General features: G+C 38.7%; 1 pseudogene; it reads left to right on the forward strand.

The window, feature by feature from the left end:
* Positions 1-4,105: 4,105 nt before the first annotated feature.
* LOC100957747 overlaps positions 4,106-9,942 on the forward strand; it is a 54,113-nt pseudogene continuing 48,276 nt past the window's right edge.

Here is a 9,942-nt window from a genome sequence, read left to right on the forward strand (position 1 = left end):
TTAATGTAGAATCTTTGGTGATCCAGAGAAGGGAAAATGAGTGGGAAGGAAAAAGCAAGGACACATAGAGTAGAAATCTTAGGAAGCAGTGGACATGTTCCATTTACCCTAGCATCAGTTTAATGGGGGAAATCAGTGCATCTCATCCACCTCAAGGAAAGAAAGTGCCAACCAGGAAACCCTAGTGATAGGAACATCAGTTTAGGAGGAAAGTCACACAAACAACAGAACTATCCAAGGCCAGAAATTTCTCTCTCTCTCTCTTTCTCACACATATACACACACACATATAAAGTTGGGAAGTGGACATTAAGCAGACCCTTAATGCCTAACAAGTTTAGGTATGGAGTGTTTCAGGAAAAAAGTAATTACTGAGATTCTAACAATCAAATCTGTGAGAAATGACTGAATATATGAGTTGAGAATAATGGAGTTGTTCAGATTCTCTGAAAGATAAAGATATAGAAACTGAATTGGCACCTTTTGAATAAAATGAAAGTATCCCCTTTTTCTTTTGAATTATTGACCCATAATTCCTCCTCAGTAACTTAGTCAGAATACACTCCATTTCTCTACTATTGTTTAGGATCCCATCATTCAACCACCATTTGTTGTGGATTTATACTCTAGCCTAGAACCCATGTACAGAATGATTGAATGGGAGTCCCAAACAAGGACATTTCAGCTTGGTTTTAGTAATTCCTTGGTCAAATTTCTCTCATTCTTCTAAATCTGCAAATATTTCAAATCTGTAAAAAGTGCATCTACATAGCCAATGCATTTCATTTTTAACATCAAAGATAACCTCTGCCAATAATTATTCATGACAAAAAAAGTCATAGCTGTTAAATGTCCCTTTAAAGGTCCAATTTTAGTAGGTGGGAAAACAAAAGGGAATAGAGGATATGCCCAATATTTTGATGATGGAAAAGATCCTCACTCTAGATGTAAAATAGTTTAAATATTAAAATGCAGCCCCATTTTTTGTCATTGCTAGTGAAAAAATTCCTGAGATTGCATATTACTTTGTAAAGTTTTGGGCTAGATCACAATAAATCTTTCAATTACAATCATGTCAATAGATCATAGGGCCACAGCTTGTCAATCAGAGTAACCACTAATGCAGAAATCATCTATTTCTCCAAAAAGATCCCACAGTTGTGTTTTCTAGTATTTTAGTTGCATTTCTTCACAGTAGGTAAGTAGGTGATTCGGATACAAATAAATTATTTTTAAACTAGGAAAGATATCCAAATGCTAGATAGAGCACATTCTTAGTTCAGCTTGGTCCTTTTTGAGACAGATCAGCATAAAACCATACTGGGAAATATAATATAGTCAAACCCTAAGCTTGGCAAAGTGTGAATCATATCACCATATTACTTTTATTCATGACAGGCAGCTCCTGCTCAGGTCAAATTTCATCAAAACTGACCCAGAACAATTTCCCAAAAGGTTAAAATACTTTCCAGCAAGAAGCATTAGTAAACTATAATTTTTACTAAAGTAACACACACACCTTTTTTGGTGCCCCTCTAATTCATCATAGCAAGGCCCTTCCGTACATTAACAAGCCTACATGTTTATGCTACAGATTGGAAATACTGGGGAGTTTGCATATGGGGTTTATAGATTAGATCCATGGGGGCTTATACAAACAGAAATGTTTGATCTGAAGAGGCTGCATACACCGCCCCAGACGCCTGCATTTCTTTATAAAAATAAAGCTAAAAATCTAGCTATATTTAAGGCAAATGTCTACAATATTTTTCCCTTTAAAAGATAGTTAAGGAAAATCAATGTAATAAAAAATGGCCTACATTTTATACTACTTGAGTTTCTCTGATGCCTAAAATACATATTTACATCATCTCACACCTACACAGAAACAAAATCAGCAGGAAAAACCATCCTACTGATGATTGGCAATCCCACAGTTCCTCTCCATATGACCAGCTTTCCCAGAGGGCAACATTTCATGCTTGCATATGGAGTTTATAGATTGTATAAACCCCCAAACCACTTAGCGCACTAAACCTGAGAAATGGCTCATGCCAAATACATTGGGTCTCTAGTTGACTATCCTTTAATATTAAAATCCTATCATCTAATGAAGCATCCTGCTTTTACTCTTGATACCAAATTTCAAATGTAAAGGATATTTCAAATTTATTGTTTCCACCTTTTCTTTTTTATTCATTTATTTTTAATTAACATTTACAAATTGTATATATTTGTGGGATACAATGTGATGTTTTGATATATGTATGCATTGTGGAATGATTAAATCAAATTAATTCATATATTCCTCACCGCACATACTTTTTTTGCTTTCACTTTTTCAGACATATTTCTAATCTTCTAATACAGTGGTCCCCAATCTTTCTGGCACCAGGGACCGGGTTTCCTGGAAGACAATTTTTCCACAGACCTAGTGGGGGGGATGGTTTGGAGATGATTCAAGCATATTACATCTCTACCTCAGACCATCAGGCATTAGATTCTGGTGAGAGGTGTGCAACCTCGATCCCTCACATGCGCAGTTTACAGTAGGTTTCACACTCCTATGAGAATCTAATGCCACCACTTAACTGACAGGAGGTGTAATTCAGGCAGTGATGCAAGTGATGGGGAGCAGCTGTAAATACAGATGAAGCTTCTTGTTTGCTCGCCTGCAGCTCATCTCCTATTGCGTAGTCCAGTTCCTAGCAGGCCACTAGCCCAGTACTAGTCCACAGCCCGAGGGCCAGGGGACCACAGCTCTAATAGACACACACCAAAGCATACAATGGCAGTACACCAGGGCAATGCCTCTAGTTTGATTACATTTTCTTTTACTTTCTTTTTTATGTCTAGATATTTCAATGCTTTTCAAAAATAATTAGTATGTGCTCTTTTTAGTTGTTTTTGTTTTGTTTTTCCAGATGAGCAATCAAAAAAAGTACTCAATATCCTACAGAGGTTTGGGGGGGGGTTGCTTATTTAGCAGCAGATGTCTTCTTTTTAAACCTTGCATATGTTGCCTCCTTTGGCTGAACAGTCACAATGTTACACCTCTTTCTTTTTTTTTTTTTTTTTTTTGAGACAGAGCCTCAAGCTGTCCCCCTGGGCAGAGTGCCGTGGCATTACAGCTCACAGCAACCTCCAACTCCTGGGCTCAAGCGAGTCTCCTGCCTCCGCCTCCCAAGTAGCTGGGACCACAGGTGCCCGCCACAACACCCGGCTATTTTTTGGTTGCAGCCGTCATTGTTGTTTTGGCGGGTCCGGGCTGGGGATTCGAACCCGCCACCTTAGGTGTACGTGGCTGGCGCCTTAGCCAGTTGAGCTATAGGCGCCGAGCCTGTTACACCTCTTTCTCTGGAGAAAGAAAAGAAAAAATCCTTTCCTGGCCTTCGTTTAATGTGTGTGTGTGAGAGAGAGAGAGGAAGAGAAAGAACAATACAATTGTAGTGTGAGACACCCTGTATGTCCAGGCTTATAGGAAGTCAACAGAGCTCTAAGAAAAGTATAAGCTTAGCCTCCTTCTCCTATATACTTCTGGTTTTCCATAGGCATTTAAGGTTGAGGGAGAGGAAATACTAGGTCTATTAATTGTAGGTCAACACCTGTATGGAGAGGGAGAAGAAAAACTTGGGAAGGGAGTAACAAAGCAGTGTACATGCATGGGGTGTCAAAGCAATTGTTGAGGGTTGGTGGGTGGGTGTTCTTTTTTAGTTCATTTCACAGGGCTAACTGAAGGGATAAGTGATTATCACTGTTGCAAAGAAAATTACATGTTACAGGTACCAAATTACAATATTGATCTCGTAATGTAAAGGATTGAGATAATTTCAGATTTTGTCTCAATAGTACTGAGCTGGAACCCAGCAGCTGGGAACAGCTAAAGAAGTCGCACCCATACTCTTGTCTGTTAAAAGTCCTTATTTAGCCCATTTCCATGGAAACTAAAATCAGATCTCACTCATGCGCATACACATACATACACACACACACACACCTCAAACTCTAGACATCTTGCCCGTGTGTATGCGTGTGTTTCTGTGTATAAGCATACATAGGATAATTTCTGCATACACAGTCTCTCGTCAGTGATAACTCTTCAAGAATGGTAGAAGGGCCAGCAATCCAGGCTGAAGATTTAGGAAGCCAAATCCGTAATGTGGATGGGAAAACCAAGGTTAGAAAAGTAAGTATTTCACACCAGGCCTTTGCTAACAATTCCTTGGGGCATTCCATTTCATAACTGCACGTTCAATTAATTTAGCTAACTGGGAAATGTTTTATGGTAAGAATACATCCACAGAAACTAAATTTAATCCCTTGGATTTTTGCCCACTTTGCTTTACTCTGAAGCATCGACATTTCCCTAAATAGCCTAGAAAATAAAGGCTAAGGGAAAAGAGAAAATGAATAAGTTTTGTTTTAATTTTTAACATATACTTGGTTAAGTTGCCATCATAATGGCAAAAATATGTGCACATTCCATATTTATGGAGATATTTTATAATGAATGATTTCATCTTAGTCCACATCTCCTTTGAAGACAGGCCAACATTCAAGTTGCTGCCTATATAAGGGCACTGATAAAACCTACAGTAGGGTTGGAAGAAAAACGAATACTGTCCCTTTCCATATTGCGCCAATGAAGTCATCAGGAAGCCTGGATGCCTTCTATACTTGGACAGTTTTTTGATAGGGAGAGCTATTTTACTTCCTATTTCTGCTCCTTTATTCTATGAGAAAATATAAAAATAGGATTTCTTTTTGGAGAGCTTTCACTTTAAAATGGACTCTGGATGATGATTTTGGATCTTGAATTAGGTTATTTTACCATACCCCTCTGCAAAGTTGGTAAGTGTTGCAATTTAAGAAGTATTTTTCTTTGCTGGAATCCAATACAAGATGAAGAGCTATATATTTCAGCTGGCAAAGATAACAGGACAATAGGGTATGATCTTAAACCTAAGCATTTTTTTTAAACCTCTCTGCAGCATATTCTGATTTGTGCTTCATACTTGAATAGGTAATGTGTAGTCTTGTAAAGGGATGAGGGTGCTGATAGTCTATATTCCAAACTGAGGAGAGCGAAGCAATAATAATATTTTATAAAATGGAACTACCATTTTAAAAATTAGAAGACTGATAAAGGAGTAAAGTCTGTATTCAAAACTGCCATGGGGGGCAATAACTTTACTTTATAAAATGGAAAATTTTACTTTATAAAATGTCATTTTGCAGAATTACAAAATAATCAGTAATGAAGAATAAGGGGTAGGTAAACAAAAACTTCTCGTACTGAGGCATGGTTCAAGATGCTAGGCTCTGTCTTCTTAGTGGCAAGTGCTATCTCCCCCAGGTATTCCATTGAGGTGACATTTCATCATCTACATGAAAATCTTCAGTTCTGCAGTGAGCACCACTGACTCACAGAACATAAAGAACAAAACAATCTCTGAAGCCACAGCACTTAACCATCAAGTTCAAAAACACTTATTGAGAGGGAGCCCTAAAAGAATATGTAATAAGTACCCATCATTACAGCTTGAACAGAAACACAGACATGAAATCTGTAAGAATGCTAAGTCCCAAGAACTATAAGCCATCAAATAAAGAATCTCAGGCTATTGTATTTGTCTACATTTATATGATCAAGAACTGTACTGTTGTTAGCAAAAGAGGTCGACTTAGTTTTCCCTTTGATCTTGCATTATAGAAAAATTATAGGAAAATGACCCCCCCAAAAAACCCCCAAAGGCTGAAACCAGTGCTGAATGTGGTTAAATAGGACCTGCCAACTGAAGTTTCATAGCTAAAAACTGAATTTTGGAAAGGTCTAATAGTACTGAATAACTTCTGTACCGATACACACTGAGGACAATGAAAAAGTGCACTAACCACAGTGGTGCTCTGAGATTTGTATCCCAACATTCCTACTGTAAATATGAAAAGAATCTGGAAACTCAGTAACGTGATACAAAATCATAATACATCTTCACTTTCACTCCCTGTAGGGTCTGGGAATTTCCTTACCATTAGTAAAGGAATGGAAAATCTTAACTAGAGATCATTATTAAGTTAGATCATGTGTATCTAACATCATGTATTAAGTTAAATGTTTTTCAACTTTTTTTTCTCACAGCACACTTGAACCTATAGTTAAGTTTCTGTGGCACGGTTAAATTATCCTGATCAAAAAGAAAAAGTAAAAAAAAGAATATACTTACTATGCTTTGAATTTCCTTTTTTTCTTTCTATTTTTCTTTTTTGAGACAGAGTCTCACTGTCGCCCTTGGTAGAGCGCTGTGGTGTCACAGCTCACAGCAACCTCAAACTCTTGGGCTTAAGGAATTCTCTTGCCTCAGGCTCCCAAGTAGCTGGGACTACAGGCACCCGCCACAACACCCAGCTTTTTCGTTGTTGTTGTTGTCATTGTTGTTTAGCTGGCCTGGGCTGGGCTCAAACCTGCCAGCCCCAGTGCATGCAGCAGGTGCCCTCCTCACTAAGTTATGGGCACCAAGCCAAAAGAATAAATTCTTGAAGAACTGAACTCAATCTTCTGGTTTCTGTGACCAGTGCCCTCACCACTGAGCTATGGGCACCAAGCCTAAATTTCTTTTGCAAATAATTAATAATCTTTAAAAATCTTCGCAGCACATCTTAGGTGGTAGCCTCTCATGGCATACCAGTCTGCTGTGGCACATCAATTGAAAATCACTGCCTGAGCAGAGCTCTTCCCTATCCTTTATTATTTTACTGTTTCAGATGACTTAAAACATCCCTAGACTTCAGCCAGTATGGCTCAAATGCTCCCCAAATCTTTATGACTGTAAGCACTCCTGATGTACATAAAAGCATGACTAATGCAGCTCCCAGATAAATTGTATCTTAAAAGTTATGGGCTCGGCGCCTATAGCTCAACCGGCTAAGGCGCCAGCCACGTACACCTAAGGTGGCGGGTTCGAATCCCCAGTCCGGACCCGCCAAAACAACAATGACAGCTGCAACCAAAAAATAGCCGGGCGTTGTGGCGGGCGCCTGTGGTCCCAGCTACTTGGGAGGCAGAGGCAGGAGACTCGCTTGAGCCCAGGAGTTGGAGGTTGCTGTGAGCAGTGAAGCCATGGCACTCTGCCCAGGGGGATGGCTTGAGGCTCCATCTAAAAAAAAAAAAAAAAAAGTTATGGAATTATGCACCAACACCTAAAGGACACAATTACAAGCTGAAATATTATGACACATTGTGTAATGTCGCACAACCAAATGCAGTGTTTAGTAAATAGACCCCCTCTGTCATCCTATATTTATTTATACAGATTTTAAAATAAAGCACACAATGAAAAACAATTATGTGTGTGTCCCTTTTGCATTACTTTGATGATGGCAAAGGGAAAACACGACAAACACCACTGCAAAAAGTTTGGCCATTACACGGCATTAACAATAAAGCAGATGCCGAGCTGAACATTTGCTAATATTTGATCTGCTAGCCAAGAATCTTCTTATTTGGATATAAAACTAAGGCATTTTCAGAATTTGATTCATCAATGTCTGGTAATTTGTTACTGGAATAATAATGAGAGTGTTAAGTATTTCAGGCCGGGTCTTCCCCAGACTCAGATTGGGAGAAAAGATGTGTGCCCAAGTGGTTTATTTAGGAAATGATCCAGGAGCACCAGCAGGGGATAAGGAAGGGAAGGAAGACAACAGAGGATATGTTGCTGAGTGGGTTACCCTTTTGGGCAAGTGGAGCCCCAATCCTACTGGGAAGGTTGCAGAACACGCTTCAGATTTATTTCACCTGAGGAATGAGGAAGTTGGGGTATTTAATTTCCACTGCCATGAGACATTGGATGAAGGTTCCTTATTCACTCACCATTATCAACTCCTCATTAACTTGCCTCATCTGTGAACTGAAAAAGAGCCCTCAGGGAAAGAACTGCAGGTCTTTGCAGTATATGATGTTATCATATACTAAAACAGTGAGTGTCAAAAGATATGGACAGAGTGCCAGAAGTGTCTGCTACCAGGAGGGCTATTATTCAAGATATATATATATAGAGAGAGAGAGTGAACAGATTCTTACTTAGTTCCTGAAGACATCATGAGTGTTGGAGCTACAGGGACCTAAACCAGGACCAAAGGCAAGTAAAGTCAAGTCTAGTTAAGCTCTCCAACAGAATAAGGCCATAAATAGAAAACTAAAATCTGTGCCCCTCACTCAGGAAATGTGCAATATACTCGTACAATGTACCTGTTAGGTAAGAATTTACTCTGCCTCTTTCCCTTTGAATTTGAGTTTTTCTCTCACTTGAGCACGTAGTTGTTAATCTACTGGTTCTAATTAAGTACTGAGTATGTGTGGTGCTTGTTTTTTATTCTTGTGATGGAGAATGTTCTCCAAATCCCTCAAGTTAAGGATAACAAAAAATTAAGGCCATAGGCATGGTCAACACAGATAAAGACCACAGCCCATGTGGTACTCTAGAAGCTAGATCATTATGGGGTATAAACAGGATTAAGAACCCAGATGATGACTCTGGGAGGCTGAGGCAGGAGTATTGCTTGAACCCAAGAGTTTGAGGCTGCAGTGAGCTTTGAAGACGCCTCTGCACTCTAGCCCAGGAAACAGAGTAGGACTATGTCCTAAGGGGCAGAAGAGGAGGCTATAGAAAGATAGATTGGAGAGGCTCAGCCACAAACCCAGGAATGCTGAAGATTGCCAACAACCACCAAGAGCTAGGAGAGATTGTTTTCTTGAGCCAGTGGGGCCCTGCTGACACCTTACTTTTGGAAACCAATATAGTCCAGGACCCCAAATGAGAGCAGCTCTGACGTTTGAACTAATCATAGTTCACTTCAGTAAATCACATTTAAGATGACTGCTCCTCTCAGGGGATTAAACAACGTGGACTGAAAAAAAAAAAAAAAGAAAGAAAGAAACCAGATGACTGGGGAAAAACCAGGATGTGGTGAAATATTTCAAATCTTATATAAAACCAGCACATTGTACCCCATGATCGCACTAATGTACACAGCTATGATTTAATAAAAAAAAAATGGAGACTTTACATCCTTTGTATTAACCTGGATGGAAGTGGAACACATTATTCTTAGTAAAGCATCACAAGAATGGAGAAGCAGGAATCCTATGTACTCAATTTTGATATCAGGACAATTAATGACACAGTGTAGGTAGTGGAAGGGGGGAGCAGAGAGAGAAAGAAGGAGGGAAGGGTGGGTAAAAAGAAGAGCAGAGAGAGGGAAGGAGGGAAAGGGTGGGGTCTTAATGTGTGCCACACCTTTTGGGGGCAAGACACCATTGAAGAGGGACTTTACCTAACAAATGCAATCAGTGTAACCTGGTTTCTTGTACCCTCAATGAATTCCAAACAATAAAAAAAGAAAAAGAAAGAAAAATCATTCATCAGGATTAAGTCAAATATGTCAGCTGGATGCAAGGATGGTTTAACATACACAAATCAATAAAAATGATATACCACATTAACAGAATGAAGGACAAAAACCATATGACCACATCAATAGATTCAGAAAAAGTGTATAAAATTTCATATCTCTTAATGATCAATACATTCAACAAACTAGGTATAAAAACATTTGACAATACACAAAAGGCCAAATATCATAAATCCTCTTCTATTTATATCAGCCATGTTACCTTTTTAAACACACTCTTAAACAATATGAAATCACAGGAGAAATCAGAAAATATTTCAAGACAAAAAAAAATATCGAAACCTGTGAGATGGAATAAAAGAAGTAATAAGAAGGGTATTCATAGTGGTGAATGCCTACATACAAAAAGAAGAAAGATCTCAGATAAACAACCTGACCCTACACCTCAAGGAACTAAAAAAAAAAAAAAAAGAACAAAAAAAAACCAAAAGTTGGAAGATGGAATAAAAGAAGTAATAAGAAGGGTATTCA

This window comes from Otolemur garnettii, unplaced genomic scaffold (assembly GCF_000181295.1).
Source record: "Otolemur garnettii isolate 467f Iridium unplaced genomic scaffold, OtoGar3 scaffold00051, whole genome shotgun sequence".
NCBI lineage: Eukaryota > Metazoa > Chordata > Mammalia > Primates > Galagidae > Otolemur > Otolemur garnettii.